Source organism: Equus caballus, chromosome 27, assembly GCF_041296265.1.
Source record: "Equus caballus isolate H_3958 breed thoroughbred chromosome 27, TB-T2T, whole genome shotgun sequence".
NCBI classification, from domain to species: Eukaryota; Metazoa; Chordata; class Mammalia; order Perissodactyla; family Equidae; genus Equus; species Equus caballus.
This window is the reverse complement of record NC_091710.1, coordinates 44,135,488-44,151,424: the sequence shown is the minus strand read 5'-3', so window position 1 is coordinate 44,151,424 and position 15,937 is coordinate 44,135,488. Positions and strand designations below refer to the sequence as shown.

At 44.0% G+C, this 15,937-nt stretch overlaps 1 protein-coding gene across 1 annotated transcript in view; it reads left to right on the top strand.

The window, feature by feature from the left end:
* Positions 1 to 15,937, top strand: part of WWC2 (WW and C2 domain containing 2) — a 210,436-nt gene that overhangs the window by 188,285 nt on the left and 6,214 nt on the right. The window lies entirely within an intron of this gene.

Genomic DNA, 15,937 nt, shown 5'->3' with positions numbered 1-15,937 from the left:
GTCATAAATTTTGTTTCTACAGGTAGCTCTTTGAGATTCATTAACCACATCCATTGGAAATGTATTGCTAATTTTAATGCCCCTAAATTTTCACATTCTTTTCTACCTTCAAGGAAGATCACATTTCACATATTGGCATTCTCCTTTGCCTTTTGCCATACAAACAACTATGCAAAATAGGATAAAATCACTGATTAAAAAATAGGATATTTGTGGGGCTGGCCCCGTGACCGAGTGGTTAAGTTCGCGTGCTCCGCTGCAGGTGGCCCAGTGTTTCATCAGTTCGAATCCTGGGCGCAGACATGGCACTGCTCATCAAACCAAGCTGAGGCAGCGTCCCACATGCCACAACTAGAAGGACCCACAACGAAGAATATACAACTATGTACCCGGGGGCTTTGGGGAGAAAAAGGAAAAAAATAAAATCTTTAAAAAAAAAATAGGATATTTGTAAGGGAATATTTCTCTTGTTCCACCACCTAAATATGACCAAAATTTCCAAGAGCCTGCATATTTATGAAATCAATTGATTCTCTCAAGATTAGGATTTATATTTTGGTGCGGGAGTATATGTTCACATCCATATGTAATATCCAAATAGAATTTTCCACATAGCTGAAATATTACAAATGCCAAAACGTTATTTTCTTTCAGCCCTTTTGGATGGAAATGTGAAGTCAATTACACAGTTCCTTAAATTAATAGAAAAATCTTGTCCATAATATAAACTTCTTTCTGTGGCCCAGAGTTACTCTGGTCATATGGTACATGGTACTGCAAGGAAACCTGGAGTCGTTTAGCTCCCCAGCACTGCTAATCCTAGATGGAACTCAGAACTTAACGGATGAATTTCAGGGATCAAACTTCTACCAGCAATTTTTAAAGAAAATTTAAGCGGCAAAACATATTACATATCTGTATTATGTCCCACCTGATAGAAAGAAACCTTGGCACACAGCAGGTCCTCAGTAAATGTCTGTGCAGTGGGCAGTTGAGTGGTAGGCCTTATGTCTGACACTACAGTGAATACAGGGATAATGAGACATTGTTGTGCTCCCAGAGAGCTTATGATTTAGTAAAGGAGATGCACGCAGATACACCAGCTCCTCAAGAGAAATCATTCCCTGGTGAGATGAGGAGAGGCTTTGTGGAGGAAGTGACACTTAAACTGGTCTCGAAAGCAGGTTGTGGAACTTCGTCTCAAGGGGGTGAGAGCCTCAGCAGGCACGGGAGCCTGCAGCAGTAAAGGTCCAGGAGAGCTCCAGACCGTGAAGGGCCCTGCGCGATAGCAGGGCCGCAGCACAGCTGACCTTCTGCAAAATGAGAGATCAAGTTAAACACTGAAATGACCTGCTTTTATGTCTGTAACCTGAATAATGATCATCATCATTTTCATACTCTTGAATCTTTCAATTCAGCGTTAGCAGTAATTTCAAACTCTTGCTTGACATTAACCAACTCTAATATCATGGAGAAGCATCAGTCTTTTAACCCTGTGGGTCAAAGCCTTTCAAAGCTGGAGTGGAGTTTTACAACTAGAGGTTTAAGCAGAACTTTGTATCTTTGGGGGTTTTGTTGTTTCTAGTTTGTTCTGATAGGAAATTCTGGGTTCCTAGGTGTCAATAATTATAAAAACTTTGGGACTTTTTCACTTAATATCATATTACTAAGATTCATCCATAAGCTGCTTATTACTGTAGTTTGCTTTGGCTGCTGTCTAATCTCCATTGTGTAGAGAAAAGCTCAATAAAGCAACAAGTTGGTTCTTTGGAAAAAACAAACAAAATAGAGCTCTGACAAGATCAGTGAAGAGAAGATACAAATAAAGAAAATTATAAAAGTAAAGTGAGATAGGAGTACAGATAAATTTGAAATTTAAAGGATAATTGAATACTGTCAAAAATATATGCCCATAATTTAGACAAATATCTAGGAAAATATATTAGAACTGATGAAAGAGGGGAAAAAAGGTTAAAAATACCTCTTAAAGAAATGAAAGCAGTGATTTAAAAGTCTATCCACATAGAAAACATTAAGGTCTAGATTTTTTTTTAAGATTGGCACCTGAGCTAACATCTGTTGCCAATCTTTTTTTTTTTTTTCCTTCTTCTCTACAAAGCCCCCCAGTACCTAGTTGTATATTCTAGTTGCGGGTCCTTCTGGTTGTGCTTGTGGGACGCCACCTCAGCACGGCCTGATGAGCAGTGCTAGGTCTGCGCCCAGGATCCAAACTGGTGAAACCCTGGGCCACCAAAGCAGAGTGTGCAAACTTAACCGCTCGGCCATGGCACCGGCCCCCAAGGTCTAGATGTTTTATAAGCAAGTTCCACCAAACTTTCACACAACAGAGTATCTCAATTTTATACAAACTCTTCCAGGCACTGGAAAAAGGGAGCTCACTCCACGACTCATTCTATGTGACCAACACCAAATAGACAGACATATTATGAAAAAGGAAAATCACAGGCCAGTTTCAGTTATGAATATAGATGCAAAAATTCCAACTAAAATATTAGTAAATAGAATCCAATATGTTTAAAAAATATTACATTTTGACCATGTTGAATTATGCAAGGATTTTTTTAATATTATAAAAATCTATTAATAGAATTAGTCCCTTTAATAGATTAAGGAGAAAAACCATGTGATCAACTCAGTAAAAGCAGGAAAATATTGATAAAAATCAATACTCATTCATGCTTAAAACTCTTAGTGAGTTAGGAAGAGATCAGAACCTCCTTAACCGAAAGCAGATGTGGTCCTAAATAGACAGACATTGGAGCCATTCCCTTTAAGATCAGACGCAAGCCATTCCGCACTGTCTGTTCAACATTGTGTTAGGAATTCTCACCAATGGAGGACGAGAAAAAAGTGGAAGCAGAGAGATTGGAAAGGAGGAAATAAAACTGTCATCATTTGCAGATAACATGATTGCATACATAAAAAACCCCTGCAAATTATTACTAATAATAAGAGAGGTTAGCAAGATGGGTAAATAGAAGAATAACATGTAAAGTCTTTTGCATTGCTATATGCCAACCAGAAACAACTAGAAAATTTAATTATTAAGATGTTATTTACAACAGTATCAATATCAAGTATCAAGAAATAAAATTAACAAAAATGTGCAGTACAGTATAGGAAAAATTACAAAACCTTTTGAGGAGAAATGTAAAAACACCTAAACTCGTGGAGAAATATATCACATTTGTGTAGAGCAGAGGTCAGCAAACTTTTCCCATAAAGGACCTGATAGAAAATTTTTAGGCTTTGTGGGCCATAGGGTCTCAGTCACTACCGTTCAACTCTACCGTGTGGCACAAGCACAGCCACAGACAAGATGTAAATAAATGGTGTGACTGCTTTCTAATAAAACTTTACAGAAACGAATCACCACTATAGAGGAAGAATGAATATTGTCGAGATGGTCGATTCTCCCTAAAATGTACCGCGGATTCGATGTAATTCCCCTCAGAATGTCTACATGGTTCTTCATGGAAACTGATTCAATTAATGGAAGAACAAAGGACAAAGAATAGCCCAGATACTTCTGGAGAAGGAAAGAAAGGAGGGAGACTTTCCCTACAAGGAATCAGGTTTTGCTAAGCAGCTAAGGTACATAGATAGCATGGAATTGGTGGAGGACCCAAGAGACAGATCAATGGCCTGAAATAGGGAGCACGTGTGTGTAGGGCGTTGCTCTGTGATAGAGGTAGCCTGGCAGCCAGTGGCTAAAGGAGGGACTGTTGGATCAGTGAAGCTGGAAAAAGATTATCCATATGGAAAAGATGACTTTGGACTCCTCCCTTACATACAAAAATCAGCTCTGGATAGATTAAGGACTTAAATGTCAAAAATAAAAATTGAAAACTCATAGTAAACAATATGGGGTGTATCTTTTCCTGTTTTGATTCATGTATCTTTAGCACGTGTTCTCCATACCTAGCTGGAGAAAAAGTGGCTTGGGGCAGAATTGGTGAGACCCTCAAATGCCTAAGCGATGGGGAGCCACTGAAGGTCTCTAAGGAGGAGCTCTTTGGGAGGCATGTGAGGTCGTGACGTGTCTGTGCCATCAGCTAGAGTGGGTGGCTCCTTCCAAGTCCCCAGGGATAGACATTTCCCCCAAAATACAGCAAGAGGAGCTGAGGCAAAATCCAAGCAGTATGTCTAATGCTGATTGAAAGAAACAGGATTAAGGCATCCTTTCAAAGGGAAAAGAGTCGTAAGTATGCCGTTGTCCTAAGAGGTCTTGAAAGAAATCTTTCATTATAGAATGCTGCTAAGATTTTTGCTGATGTTGATGGACAATTCGAGGTTTGCAGGTTTTTAGGGTGTCTTCTTTTCCTTCTACATTAAAGAAATCCTTGGTACAAGTAGATGGAAACTGGAAGGAGGGTAGAACCCAACAACCACGGAGATCGTCAGGGCCGACTTCTACGCGTTGCTCGGTCTCTGAAAACCTGCCCTCAAACAAGAGTTGATGTTTGATGTGTACCTGTTTATTTTAATGATTTGTCCTGTAATGAACCAGTCAGGAATGTGTGTGTTTTCAGCTATAGGAAATTCTGGGAGGGATTTCTTGGGAAGCTTGAGCAGAAGTGTTCTCTATAAAAAAGAACAGCCTCTTAATGCAAACCCTCCCTCTCCTGGGATGCCTTCAGCCTAGTATGTAAACACTCCCGAAGGTGACGAGGCCACATTTTGCTGCTTCTGTATTCCAGTGCCTTGTGGTAGATGTCCCAGCCAGCCTGGGCGGAAGTCTCCTCTGCCTCGGTAAAGCTGCTGATCTTGCTTCCCAGGCACGATTTTATCCTCTTTTGAGTTTTGCTTGCCTGCTACCTGCCACTAGAGTAAAGGATTTCCCCTTGACTTACTGGTGAATAGATAAATACAGCATATAAATAGTCACGAGAAACTGAGTGGTGGGCACTGCTGGTGGCCCCAGGAGCACTTGGACACCTCAGAGCCTGTGCCTTGCCCCCTTGTGGGGATAGGCATGGCCATGGTGTGGGCTCCCATGGTCCAGGCTATGCCTTGGTGGCTCTGGGACCAAGATCCAGGATCCCCAGGGTCTAGGAATATCATCAGATCAAATCAGTCAGTATTTCCTAGGGACTTGTATAAGACACAGTTTTTATGTGAGCCTCAACTCTTCTCACAGACTGTTCTGAAACAGGAGTCTTACGCTGTCCTGTTCCCTGCATCCCATGGGATGTTCACAGTCTTGATCTAGGAAAATAATGGCAGTGACAGGGAGAAAGGGGCCTATCACACATCCAGGCTGCGAGGACCCCTTGTCCATTGGTTTCATACCTGCCGTATGGTTCTTGGTGACAGAGGTAATCACAGGAACGTCAGGCAGAGTGTGCAGACACGTGTGAAGTTGAACTAAATTCCCTGCTAAGTGACCTCTTTGAAAACGGTCATCTCTGTCATTCAGCAGCCATTTGTGTGACACGAGCAGTATTTTCCCCTTTCATCTCCTAATTATTGGCACTTTGATTATCCCTATGACAAGTCATCCTCTGAAGAGTGGGTGCCGGCTGCAATATGGGTGGTGCCTTCCTGGGACTGCCTCAGAGCCAGGTCTCCCTGCAAGTGCTGCTGCCGTTGGGGAGCTGCTTCCTGAAAGCCCACGCCCCTCAGCCCGCTTCTGCACAGGGCCGCTCTCTGCTCCCAGAGCAGGCCCGCTCTCCCCGCCGGAGCCACGCCCACTCTGAGCACCTGGGCTCAGGACTGCCCAGGAGGACCGCTTCGGAGCCCGTGGGCTTTTCCAGTTTGCATCAAGAATGCAAAGATTTGAGGGCTGGCATCTCGTGAGTCTTGCCCAGTACAGGATGTAAACAGATTTTATTCCAGCTTTGCAAAGTGTCTTAAGAAGAGTGGCACTTCAGAATTCTTTTTTGTGAAATAGTGCTTTATTTTTATGTTAACTTGCAGTTGCTCAGTCGTTAAGTGACACCTGCTTATGCGTGATTCCAGCCTCCTAAACTTCTGCTGCTGATTGTAATCATCCGTACATGAAAATCATGAGTGATGATTTTCCTTAGAAACATAATTATAGCTTTTTTTAAAAAAGATTGGGACCTGAGCTAACAAGTGTTGCCAGTCGGTTTTTTTTGTTTTTTTTTTTTTCTTCTTCTCCCCAAAGCCCCCCAGTACACAGTTGTATATTCTGGTTGTGAGTGCTTCTGGTTGTGCTGTGTGGGACGCCGCCTCAGCATGGCCTGATGAGCAGTGCCATGTCCATGCCCAGGATCCGAACCAGCGAAACCCTGGGTGACCAAAGCGGAGCACGTGAACTTAACCACTCAGCCACGGCGCCAGCCCCCTGATTATATCTTAACAGAGGATTTCTGATCTGTGTTATCTGATGAACCAGCACTTACCTGGTTTCATAATCAGTTTGCACACCAGAAACTGAGGGGAAAGAAGAGCTCACGGAGGTTTCTCTGTACTGGTGCAGAGCCTGAGATAAACGCTCCTGGTCCACTGCTTCATGAAGGGGGTGCAGCCCGGAGAGCAGAGGGGAGGCGAGGCAGGAGGTGGCCACTGTGTGGCCTTCTTGTGCCCGTAGGTCCGGCCCCCTGGAAGCCATACAAACTGCATCTCTAGTCGTCCCTCAGAGAGAAGAGAAATGAAAGAATTGTTCTACCAGTGTGCTTGTGTGGGTGCCAAGCAATCTGATGGCACATTTTGGCTTCAGCAGGAAAACCCAAGGCAGCACTGGAGGCTCAGAGAGGGAGCATGAAGGGAGACACTAGCTCTGCCTTTGTGAAGGCTGCCAGAGCCCAGAGGGAGCTGGTGACCACAGGGCAGCAGGAAAGGTCAAGAGCATCTGAGCTGACCTGTTAGAAGTATCTGATTCAGAATGAGAATGTACATTTTCCACTTCTCATCCAGAGAATTCCAGCGTGACTAAACGTGAAGATGTGTCTGAATAACTAGGGGCCAGGGAGAGCTGAAATCGTTGTCTTAATTTCTATTCTGCTTTCTCTGTACCACTGCTGTTGTTTTCCTAGATTGTTACTGTGAACATCATATGAAGATGCTGTTAGCAGTTCAGTATAAAACTCTTTTTCTAGAAGTGTTGAATCTTAAATATACAAAGTGCTATATTTTTGTACACAACACAGGCCATAACTCTCTAGCTAGCCTGATGACACCCGGGGAAACAGTCACTAGTGCATGTTGGAGGTCCTTGTTTAGGGTCTAAGTGACAAGGAAGAGAGTAACTGTGACAGCAAGGCCAGGAGACCATGAGCGACCAGGGATCAGAGCCGATCCTCCCTGATAGTTTTGCTTTCTCAATACCCTTCCCCATTCCTGTCCTTCACAGCGCCACCCTCTTTCTCAACAAAATAAATAAATAACCACAAATCAGCCTTATAAAATGTCATAAAAAGTGTGCATATCTGTGGCTTTTGTTTTTTCCATGCTCGAGTAGGATTCTGTATCCTTCTCTGTAAGCTAAGAGGATTGGATTGGATGGCCATCAGGATGCCTTCTAGTTGCAAAATTCTGTGCTCTATTTGAGATAAATCTAATATGCTTTCAACATAAGTGAAGCTTTAGAGAAATGTGTGGACCTTGAAGGCTGCACAGCCTAAAAGAACCAAACCTTCAGGGCGCATGTGGCACTTTGATGGTTCTGAAGTCCACGTGAGACGTGGTTCCTTGCTGCTCTTCCGTGTCAGGGTGCCCATAGCTCAGTCTGATGCAGGTCCGAAGAGCAGGTCTTTGACTGAACCGTAGGAACCGTGCTAACCCTCTGGTGCTCTGTCTGTGCTCCTGCCTCGGCGAAGTTGTTGCAACGGGCACCAGTGAAGAAAGAGCTCACAAGACGACCTGCGTGTGTACCATTTTAGGAACAGTCTGATTCCCCTGAGTATGGATGCTGTTATGTTTTTACCAACTCTGTAATACAGACTATTTGAGTTACATACTTTTCTTCTCAGCCCTGAAGTCTGTAAGAACCAGCTCTGTGAAATATAGACTGTTTTGACTGTGCAGCCTTCATTATTAACAGAAGTTAGAAACAACCGTGGACATATCTCTCCACTGGCTCTTCATTTCCACACCCACTTCTTAATATACACGCAGACACAGCAGCACACACATCACGCGCTGCCCCTTCATCTCTACCGTCTCTCCATAGTCGTGGGGATTTGTGAGCTTTCGTCATAAAATACCTAACAATGAGCAAAGAGCCTGCCAATTGCCATGGAAAATATGGCTCCCAGAAAAGCAGTTAATTGAGGCCAGCAGCAGATCCTGGATTTGCCTCCCTTGTCAGAGAAAGCTGTCAGGTCTCAGCGTCGCTGGCCATAACCTTCCTCCTTTGTGGTTGAAAGGCTGTTTGGTACCTCAGAATAAAAACTGAATCAGAGTTGGTGTCCTCATCCAGTGTGCAGTTCTCTTAGGAAGCAGAGCAAGAAACTTGGGACTGTGAATTAAGACTGGATTGTGTTCCTTCCTCCATTAGGCTTCTTAATGTGACTGTGAGTAAATCGCTGGACTTTCTGCAGGTCAGGCTCCACTGCGTAAACTGAAGGTTAATCACACTCTTCTGGAATCTGGGGCATGAAAGTGGCTTCCGATCCTCATGAGCCAGGCAGCTTATCATGACTTGTTGGGTGAGAAGGGGAGAGGCGTGCCCAGGAAGGATTGGGTATTTTTCCAAAGGAGCCTCATGTTGCTTACAAGGCAGAAGTTTCTTTTTCTTCCTCAGAGTGTTTCCCTGTCAAAATGCCAAAGTTCTGTGATGCTAGACATTTTTTTCTTTTTTGAGGGGAAGATTAGCCCTGAGCTAACATCCACCACCAGTCCTCCTCTTTTTGCTGAGGAAGACTGGCCCTGAGCTAACATCCATGCCCATCTTCCTCTATTTTATATGTGGGATGCCTACCACAGCATGGCTTGAGGAGCGGTATGTAGGTCTGCACCCGGCATCTGAACCAGCAAACCCTGGGCTCCCAAAGCAGAGTGCTCAAACAACTACTACGCCACCGGGCCAGCCCTGATGGTAGACTTTTTAAAAGCTTAAAATGATACAGATGTTAACATCTTTAAAAGTTAGAATCTGCTAAGAAAATTATGTGTCAAAGATTATCAGTACACCTCACTCAACAAAATAAATGTTAATGATTTCAATGAAATATTCAGCATTGAGATTTAACTGCCTGCAAAGTGGGCTGCTGTTGATTATTAACAGCTGACAAAAATTTTATGCTGTAGTTGTCACCCAGACTTTTGGAGAAAGATATAAATATAGATACAGACATAAATATATAAACACAGAGACCAGCGTATCCTTCAGTGAAGTATGTTCTTATTCAGCAGGGAAAGAAATATTTTTATGTGCTCCATGGTCATATTTTGCACAAAACAAAGCCAAGTTTCAAAGTAGTTTTGCAGTTAGCACAAAAATGCTGGTATTTGAAAATAGCAGCAGCCATTAGGCTACTTGACCGTGCTCTACAGCGGATAAAACAGACCTCCCAGTTCCATTCACGGAACGCAACAGGAGGCAGGACAGAATCCCAGGGCCTGTCGCATTTCTGCTCTGATGCCATACATTTTCTTGGGGAAACTGAGTCAGAGTTTCTTACCAAGGTGTACCCAGTGTGTGCTTTCCCTCTCTCGCTTTTCTTGATCTTTCCGTTGTGAAGTCAGCAAGCAGGTGGCCATTTGCAGGTAGATTTACTCGTGTTCTGAGTCGGCGAGAGTTAGCACAGCAGCAGTACTTTGGTGTGATTCCTCGTTTGCTCCTTGGCTGTACCCGGTCGTGGGAGAAGGCATTCCTTGGTGTTGACTACGTCAGTGGTTCCTCACCTCGGACTTAGTGAACGCCCATCCATTCACTGAAGATAAGACTTCACCAAATAACTGAAATCTCACATTTGTCCCCTTTTGAACTTGAATTACATAAATTCATGCGTTCTGAGTGACAGCTGAACTATCTCATCAATTACAAAATAATCAAGAGAGAATTGTTACCTCACAAACACGGGCCACTTTTCTAACAAAATCTTTCAAGACAGGGAGAGGAAAGGGGAGCAGTGAAAATAACTGGAAAGGGGTCCTTTGGGCTGAAAAGAGTCAGAAGCTCCTGCAGTCGATTATCATTGGCAAAGTACTAGGCACGCCCTGCTGTAGGATGTTTAACTTTCCGTAAAGTGGTATGAGTATAATTGATTCTTCGTAAGTACTTGCTGAATAAATAATTTTTGTAAACTGTCGTCTTTCCTAAAAGTGTCACAGCATTTTTATTTCCAAATTTAAAGCGAGTTTAGTGTACTTCTGCTTTAAGAGTTTTTTAAAATTTAAAAAGATTTTTTTAAGTTGGAAAATTAACACATACTTATTTTAAAAAATCCAAATAATGCAGAAAAATGTATAAAGTAAAAAGCAGAAGTGCCCGTCGGCGTCCCATTCCCCAGGGGGGACCACTGTTGACAGTCTGGTATGTGTCCTTCCAGCTCTTTTTCGTGCCATGTGTGTGTGAGTTTTTTGGAAGAGTTAGACCAACACTGGGTCATAAAGACATATTGTTCTGAAGCCTGTTCTTTTCCCCGCTTAATTCTAGTAATACACAATGAACAGCCTTCCATGTTAGTAAATGTTGCTGTAATTCATTATTTTTAAGGTATCACTGTATAGATATAATTATTTCATTATTCTACTAATGACAATTTTCAGTTATAGACGATGTGGAAATGAACATTTCTGTCCATCTTTGGGCACCTTTCTGGTTTCAGTCGTGTTTCTGAAGCATGAATACCCAGTGGTGGCCTTGCTGTCTTAGCAGTTTGGCTGTGAACTGCGGTCAAAGATCTTGTCTCTGTCATACCTTTAAGCCTGAAGACCTGGTTCTTTGACTTCTGGCCTTGAAGGTCCCTGAAACAGTGGGTGCGTCTGGGAAGACAAGATCCTTAATTCCCTTTTTGCCAGCACCAGTCTTATCTCCTTGTAAAGTTTTAACTGCTTAAGAACAGAAGTAGTTGGCTTTTTCAAGTCCAGAAGGATCCCAATTATGGGATTGTCCATCAACTAGATTGCAGGCTGCAGGCTGCCAGCCTTAGCAAAGCTGTTTTTTCTTCCATCTCTTTGTGCCGACTGCTTAGTTCCGGCCTGAGTTGATCTCTCTCTCTTAAGACTTTGCTGTAAGCTGTAAACAGCTGCAAACACCAATATTCTAAATTTCCCGAACTATTTCCATTACAGCTTCAGCTGCCACTGCCATGACCAGTGGCCACCACTAAGCAGGGCCACATTTTATATTCTGTTATCGTAGCACACCACTTGGGAGGCCACAGGGAGAGAGGCTAACAATGCTGTTGGGGGGGTCCTCCCAAATGAGCTGAGTCTCCCAGCCTCTGACTCAAATTAATAGTGTTCCCTCCCCCAACACGTAACCCCTCGTGGGGGACCAGAAGCCTGGCTCGATTCTCTCCCCTCTGTGGGAACCTGTGCATTGGGACACACACCTCCTCTCCGAGGACTCGCAGCCCTTTGACACATCCACAGTCGGGTAGAGAGAGTGGTGTCCTTGGATGAGAGCTGGCCCCCATGTTTCTTTGCCATTTGTGTTTGTTCTGTGGGTTGTCTGCTCACGCCCAGGCCCTTTGTCCTGTTGCACCGTTTGTGTTTCTCTCTGAGAGTCCTCTTTGTACACCTACCTGTTATTGAGTTACAAAGGATTTCGTCCATTCTATCATTTGTCTTGTGAATGCCTTTCAGATTATAGAAGTTCTGATGTGTGCTTGCGTTTAACTCTGTCAGTCTTTGTTTTATGGCTTTCTGGAGAGACTTTGTTGATACTCATTGTTGTAATGTTGGTTACTTTGTTGTAATCACTGGAAAAAACCCTGGGTAGTTCTAAACCTTTTGAGGGTTACTGAAGCACATTAATTTTAAAAAGATTGTCATCTAAAAACCTGATTTTCCCACAGACCTACTCATTCCTTCCTTCATTCATCCGGTGTTTGCTGAGCCCCTGCTGTGTGCGGGCCAGCGGAGGCCCTGGGGATTGTGGCTCTGGGGGCCGTAGGGGGCACAGACGAGTCCCTGCCCTGGAGCCACTCCAGAAAGTAAGGCAGGGTGAGGGGGCCTTAAAAAGCACCTCTCGCTCCTGTGCCATCCACAGGTCTCCTTGTGCAAATGGCTGCTCCTCAGGAGATGTGGCGGAAAGGCCCTGAGATGCAGGGATCAAAGAGAAGCGGATGTCAGGGCCGGTGCACCACCGACTCGGCGCAGGGTCCCCAGCACCCCCAGTGAGAGTTAGGAGGAAAGTTCCTCTGTATCGGCACCAGAACTCTTGCTCAGAATTCCTTTTCTTAAAGCAGCTTTCCACACAAATGCTGAAAGCCAGCTCACATATTTATAAGATCTCACCATGCCCAAAATACTAAGTAAATTAAGTTAGCTTTTTATTTCTGTCAGATGGGGATAACTCATATTTTTAAGTACGCATTGACAAGACTGCTTTTAGATGACACTGCTTCCCTTCATGAAGCACATGTGTAATGTATTCTTAAGTCTCCAGCCGTTTGATTTAATATAATTCACTTTATAAGGCAACACTGCAAGCAACTTTAGACATTTGTCAAAAACGAACCACTGGTTTGAAACACCGCTTGAACCTCTGTGAATCGTGTTAAACAGACGCAGCCCTGCCCTCCTGAAGCTCACGGGCCCGTGTAAACACTCAGACCCCGGGATGAACCGTTCACAGCCAAGGGGCCTCTCAGCTTTACTGAAGTGGGAGTCAGCACGTTCGAGGAGGGTGGCGGTGGGGACAGAGTCACAGGCCCCTTCACCCCACAGTGACATTCTCGCCGTAAGTCACATAATAAGCACATTCGTACTTAAGCCTCATTTCCCACTTCACAGCTGGTTTATGTAGCTAAGGAATTGTCCTTTTGTGTCATAGCTGTTAATAAATAAACATTGATTTGGAAGGAACTCTTCAAGGAAGCCTTCAGTATTTTACAGGATTACGTGTTTTTAAACTCTAAGTACAAATTAAAATTTTGATTATTGTTTTCTCTGGTGGTGGGGTGATGGCAATGCAGAGTTGTGTGTGTGCAGGCATAGACCTATCGTGGAGAGCTTTACAGCACACGGCGCAAGCCTGCTTTTATCCCCTCCAAATCTAATTAACCACATGTTCATTCCCCCAGATTTTTAAGTGCTAAATCCCACGTGAATGAACGTTGCAGCATGGAAATAATTTAACTTTGTGACTCTGGAGAGTTAATTAAATAATTATGCTACCACTATTAAATAGAATGTTATGAAATCATTAAAAAGTTACGGACTTCCGGTTCCTGTTCTGGTGTGTAAGGAGCTTGGCAGTTGTCACTCCACCCTAACAAGTAAAAAGCTGAACAGACTGAAAAATCAACGATGCTTCGTAGCCCTGCCGGGGAAGCGAGGTCACAGGGCAGAGTGTTGCCCCGACGCCTGGAGAGCCAGACGGGACAGAGGGTCACAGCTCAGCAGAGCAGAAACCCGTGAGCTGAAACTCTGGGGGCTGGCACCCAGATAGGAAAACCTACGCAGTAGTGATGAATTACTAGACGCTCAGTGTGGACAAGTCGGAGGGTGAGAAACTCCCGGCAGTCTTGGTGAGCCCCACACTCGAGAGTTCCGCTCCCTGGAGGTCCGCCAGGTCCTCTTAGTGAATGTCAGACGAGAACTCTCCTGGCGCCTCCCACAAGGAGAGCAGGAAAGTAACCAGTTCGAAATAAGCCAGAGCACCCTGTTCTTCACAAGGCCTGCCCTCCGGAGTCCAACCTGGAGGGGTTTTGTGAGACCCTAACCAACCCACCCTCCCCACAGAGGCGGAGCCCGGAGGACTGTAGGGCAGTGACACGGTTCTACGGGGCACTCGAATAGTGGCGCATGTCAGTATGCGTGTGTGCAAACTCGTAGACGGTCCAACGCCAAGAATGAAGCCTAATGTAAACCGTGGGCTTGGGGCGATGATGACGTGTAGGTTCATCACTTGTAACAAACGTGCCACTCCAGCGAGTGACGTTGATACTGGGGGAGTCTGTGCGGGGTGAGGATAGGGGGCGTATGGGAAATCTCTGTACCTTTTACTCAGTTTGCTGTGAACCTAAAACTACTCTTAAAAATAAAGTCTATTTTTTAAAAAAGTTAATGGTGAGGAAGAAGATTTGTTAACCTAGGAAAATATTTACAATATGGTGTTAACTTTCAATAATTATTAAACAATTTCTAGTCTTTGCTGTTGTTTCTCTCTCCCCCTGGACCTCCTCTGTCCTGTTCACGACTGTCTCCCCAGCTCCTGGTACAGTGCCTGGCATGTAGTGTAAACAGCAGCAATAGCTGAACACTGGAATAGTCCATTTAATGCTGTGTGGGGTACTGCTCTCGATACTGTAGGTGTATTATCTCATTGAAACTTCACAACCCTTTAAATGTAAGTAAATGTAAATAAGTACTTATTCTCAGTGTACAAATGAAGAAACTAAGGCACAGGGAGATCAAGCAACTTGCCCAGATTCACACAGCTAGTAAGTGTCAGAGGTGGAATTTGAACCCAGGCAGCAAGGTTCCAGAGTTTGTGCTTTTCACCACAAACTGACCCACCTTTCTTTAGAAGGCAATCGACAAACATTTGATGATTGGATTAATGAATGAATGAAATGAAAAAGGAACCTTTAATACAGTATGTATTATTCCATTTTTATTTTTAAAATATGTTCATGCAGGACCAGCCCAGTTCACAGTGGTTAAGTGCACACGTTCCGCTTTGGCACCCCAAGTTTCTTCGGTTTGGATCCCAGGTGTGGACCTACGCACTGCTTGGCAAGCCATGCTGTGACAGGCGTCCCACATATAAAGTAGAGGAAGATGGGCACAGGTGTTAGCTCAGGGCCAGTCTTCCTCAAAAAAAAAAAAAAAAAAAGTTGATGCAAGGTACCCAAATATCCATCAACAATAGCACAGATAAAAGATTGTGGTCCAGTCCCACCATGGAATGTTATACAGCAGTGAGTAAAACCAAGTACAACTGCATGCAGTAGCGTGTGTGATTCTCATAAATGTACAGCTGAGTGAAAGAAGTCAGACCCTAAGAGTCCCTCCTGTACTCTTCCGTTTATATTAAGGACAAAACAGGCAACAGTTACCTTCTCCCTAAGGTGGAAGTCAGAATGCTGGTAACGCTTGGCGGTGGTTCCTGGAACCAGCTAAGGAGGCTCAGGACTAGGGATGTCCTGTTTCTTCATCTGGACTGGGTACATGGGTGTGCTCAGTTTGTGCAAGTTCTTTGAGCTGTACTCTTACGTGCACTTTTTGGTATGAAAATTCTACTTCAGTAAACATTTTTAAATGGCTAAGACAGATAGAAAAAAAACGGTTGAAAAGATGAATAAGAGGTTGAAAGTGTATTCGCCCAAATGTGAACAGTAGATATTTCTTGGACGCAGTGCTAAAAGTAGCTTTTAATTTCTTTTTTGAGGGTTCTTAGGTTTTCTAGATGTGATAAAATGATCACATACTCTCTATGTAATAAGATTTTTTTTTTTTTTTGAGGAGGAGGATTAGCCCTGAGGTAACATCTGCTGCCAATCCTCCTCTTTTTTTGCTGAGGAAGCCTGGCCCTGAGCTAGCATCCGTGCCCATCTTCCTCTACTTTATATGTGGGACGCCTACCACAGCATGGCTTACCAAGCAGTGCCATGTCCGCACCTGGGATCTGAACCGGCGAACCCTGGGCCGCCAAAGCGGAACGTGCGCACTTAACCGTTGCACCACTGGGCTGGCCTCTGTAATAAGATTTTTTAAATGCAGTAGAACAAACTTGGCCCTGAAGCAATGACCACCCCACAGCAGCACAAATACAGCATGTGTGTGTCGTCCCTGATGGTGACACAAGATGCCCACTTCATCAGTTGCCCTC